Source organism: Penaeus japonicus, unplaced genomic scaffold (genome assembly GCF_977035675.1).
Source record: "Penaeus japonicus unplaced genomic scaffold, GWHDUDI00000001_assembly GWHDUDI00000003, whole genome shotgun sequence".
Taxonomy (NCBI): Eukaryota; Metazoa; Arthropoda; class Malacostraca; order Decapoda; family Penaeidae; genus Penaeus; species Penaeus japonicus.
Window position 1 is genome coordinate 28,109,904 of NW_028234405.1, and position 4,457 is coordinate 28,114,360.

A 4,457-nucleotide genomic window follows, 5' to 3' on the forward strand; every position below is an offset into this window, starting at 1 on the left:
GACCAAAGCGTAATAGACGTAAATTGCATGACCAAGAAGGATGGGAATGTGCGAGTAAAAACCGGATTGTGTTTCTTGACCTTTTCAACTCCAAAGATTCCAAGTACTGTCAAAATCGGATATGAGATTGTCCAAGTACGACCTTATATTAAAAAACCAATGCGTTGTAACATATGCCAAAAATTTGGACACACCTCATTAAGATGCATTGATAAGGATACTGACAAATTCACTTGTGAAAAATGTACTGGAGCCCATGATACCACTGCATGCACGGAAAAGACACTCAAGTGTGCTAACTGTGGAGATCCCCATCAGTCAGACTATGCTGAATGCAGTAACCTGAAGACGGATACTGAGACATTGGCATACATGAGGCGAAGCCTAGCACGGTAGCACGAAAGCAAGCACAGAGCACGAGAGGAGAAGGGCCAAGAGAGCACGAAGCCAAAGCACGATGAGCAAGGGCCGGGCACGAGAAGACAGGAGAAGAGCACGATAAGAGAGCACCGCACGGCACGAAAGGATTGGTAAGGCAAAGAAGTGTGAGAAAGGCAACGAGAAAGCACAGCACGATAGAGCGAATGCAAAAAGAGCAAGAAGCACGAGCACCATCAGCACGTAAGAAGGCAGAAGAGTAAAGCACCACGAGCACGAAGGAGCAGCAAGAGCACACATAAGCAAGACAGAGCAATAAAAGTGCACGATACCAGAAGAGCCTCGATCACATGCAGAGCAGGGCACGATGTTAACTACCATGAGGCCAAGAAGAAAGTTGAAGGTTTGGGAAGCAAACCCAACACTTCTTACGCTTCAGCAGTAACTAACAATGTTTCCAGTGCAAGCAGTGTTAGTCAGCAGCTCGCAGCTAAGGACCAAGAAATCGCAGAATTGAAGGAAACGGTTATGGACTTGATGAATCAGATTAAAGAATTGAACAAATCAATAAAAGAAATTGCTGAATCGACCCAGCAAAAAAAGCATCTTAAGGAGGACGATACCAAATCACAATCTGGATCGCACCTTCTAGTCCAGGCGACCCCTACTTGCAGATCATCTTCTGCCGGGCGTCTCCCTAGCAGAGGGGAGCAGGCCATGGAGGCTACTGTCTCCAAAATTTCCCGAGAGAGGCCCTCGGGAAGCGAGGGAGAGGAGGAGGCGCCTCCCTCCCAAAAAAAGAAAATAAAAACCGGCGGACAAGGCACTTCCAAACCCCATAAAACGTAATCCACGCGTATATCATTATACAATGGAACTGTCGAAGTTAAACTCCCTTAGATTATTAGCCTCGTCCTATGCTCCCGATATTATTGTTCTCCAAGAAAGCCATTTAAACGACCAAGTCTCTGACGAGGTCGTATCGCTGAAAAAACTACCATTTGTGTAGAAAAAAAGGGGAAACCCCCGTTTGGGATTATTATGGGGTGGTTGGTAGAGTTAGCAAGCGGCTGATCTCGGACGGGGCGCGGGATTGGGAAGGCAAGAAGAGGGGGGAAAGGGAAGGGGTGGAGGCGGGGGGGAACGAGGGAGCAAGGACGGAGGCCGGGAGGGGCTCGGACGGATACGCTCTCTTATTTCCCTTCTTTTTCTTTTATTTCTTTTTTTTTTTTTTTTTTCTTTTTTTCTCTCTTTCTCTCTTTTTTTTTTTCCCATCTATCCCTTCTTTTTCCTGTCTCCTTTTTCTCTTTTCTACTTTTTTTTTTCCTTCGTTCTTTTTTTTCTCTCCCTCTTTATTTTTTCTTTTCGCTTTTTTTCCCTTTCTTTTTTCAGTTTCTCTCTTCTCTCTTCTCGCCATGTTTAATTTTATACATCCACCAGAACCTCCCTTTCACTTAAGTGACGATTAACCCACTGCGTACGGGTGTCATGACATACATGACGTAGGAGCTTTGGCCTGACGACGGGCGTCATGACGTACATGGCGTTCGGCCCCCCCCCCCCCCCCCCCCCCCCCCCCCCCCCGCCCCCCCCCCCGCCCCACCCCCCCCCCCCCCAACCCCCTCCCCCCCTCCCCCTCCGATTTTGGAATACTATGCTATTTTATTGTGCTATGAAAAAGGAATGAGTGATGATGGCTACTGCAGTCATAATTACTATAATTACCGTAATACCGTGCTAGCTTAACGTCCAAAACCTAGATGGCACCACTTTTTCCTAGCACCAGCAAGAGAGAGAGCCTTGAATGGCACCCATCCACGGTCTCTAGCAAGCACTGTCTCTATAGAGCGATGGCACACACTAAGTTGATGAACCCTTGCTCAAAACTACTGCCGATGAAGGATGTGCAGGCAGAACGAGAAGAGGAAGGTGACTCAATCCATACCCAGTGTCTAAAATGTGCTCCTGTGCCAATATGGATGCCTTTCACTGTGGCACTCACAGTCACAAGCACAGGTTTCATTCCTCTTCTCTACCTCTTCTTGTTATCTTTATTGTAGGGGGTTATATGTTTCGTATTCGTTCATGACAGCACAAAAATACGAAAAAATAAAGTTGTCTTTTGTCCTCCCATAAAACAGCAATACTTCTATCACATTGAGTATAAAGGAAATAATGAGCTAATATGGATAATATACTACAATTTTAGTCAACTGCAGCACTGATAGAGCCTGTTATATGACACATATAAGTCTCTAAACTCAATAAAACACACAAAAAAACAAAACACAAAAAACACTCTAGTTTTTCAATGAATGACTAAAAGAGAGTGGGAATATTCAAATTATAATGCTTCAAGCAGTCTCTCTTTAAAATAAAGCTTATCCTGGAGGCTGGGCAAGCAAATTTATCCCCGTCTGCGATGGGTTAATTCTACTTTGGAACCTGTCGCATGCAAAGTAAAATTCAATAACACGTATCTGACTATGTGTTCAGCTTATTGTCCACCTGATAAAATGGTAATCTATGATGAGCTTTTTGCTCTTCAGGACAGTCTGCCAAACAATAAATTAATTTTAGGTGATTTCAACGCTCATCATACATTATGGGGTTCCCTGCGAGTGGATGGTAGAGGTGAGCAAGTAGTTAAGTTGATCAATGACTCTGATCTGGTCCTTCTAAACGATGGTAGTCCGACGCGAGTGGACGATAATACCGGTAATTTGAGCTTTATTGACCTATCACTGGTCTCTTCAACACTAGCAGCCAAGTGCCTGTGGCACACCATTGACGACTCGTTGGGAAGCGATCACCTTCCTATTTGTATTAAATATTCATGCGACACCACGAGAACGCCTTCAGCACCTAAATTTAACGTAAAAAGAGCAGATTGGGTCGCCTTCACAAGGAGCGTCAAGCTCGAAGTTGTTGGAGAAACCATTGATGATAAAGTAAACAATGTTCAAAATTGTATTATAAATGCAGCAATGGTAACCATCCCTAAGACTTCGACAGATAGCGTTAAGCATAGAGTTCCATGGTGGACACCAGATTGCCGCAGGGCGCTATGTGAACGAAATAGGGCCCACAGGCTTTTCCAAAAAAAATCACAAACGAGAACTTTCGCAACTACAAACAAGCGACAGCTAGGGCTCGAAGAACAATTAGACAAGCCAAAAGAGACTCCTGGCGAAGCTTTGTCTGTACAATTAACAGCAATACCAGCATAGCAGAGGTTTGGTCCACAATTAATAAAATCAATAGAAAAAATATATCACCAAAAATTAAAAATATAATTCATGAGGGAAACAACTATGATTCACCTAGAGACATTGCTAACACAATCGCCAGGCAGTTCTCTTACACAAGCAGCTCGGAAAACTACCATCCTGCTTTCCTGACTACCAAGGAAGCATCCGAGCTGCAACCAATTCACTTTGCCACAGGAGATGACCTTGATTACAATAAAGATCTTACTATGGATGAGCTTGTTCGAGCCCTAGAAGCCTGTAGAGGAACGTCCCCAGGCCCCGATGAGATTCGATATGAGAGGATAAAGCATCTTAATCATGACTCCATGATGAAGTTGCTAGAAGTGTACAATGACATTTGGAAAAGCCAGACTTTTCCAAATTCATGACACTTTGCCCATATCATTCCCATATTAAAAGGAGGGGGAAATCCCAGATCCGCCATCTCCTACTGCCCAATTGCATTGACAAATTACTTATGCAAACTCATGGAAAGAATTGTTAACAGTAGGCTATTGCATTTTTTAAACACCAGGAATTTACTAGTTGACGAGCAGTGCGGCTTCCGAAAAGGACGCCAAACTCTCGATCAGCTAGTAAAACTGGAAAGTCATATTCATGAGGCATTTGCCAAAAAGCACTTTTTGATTTCAATATTTTTAGATATAGAAAAAGCCTACGACATGACATGGCGACATGGCCTACTCAGAAAACTTTATGCTTTCGGATTGCGTGGAAACTTGCCTTGTTTTATTCAAAATTTCATATCTGACAGAACGTTTTCTGTCAAATTATTTTCTGACAATGTCACTTTCTCGGACATTTTTG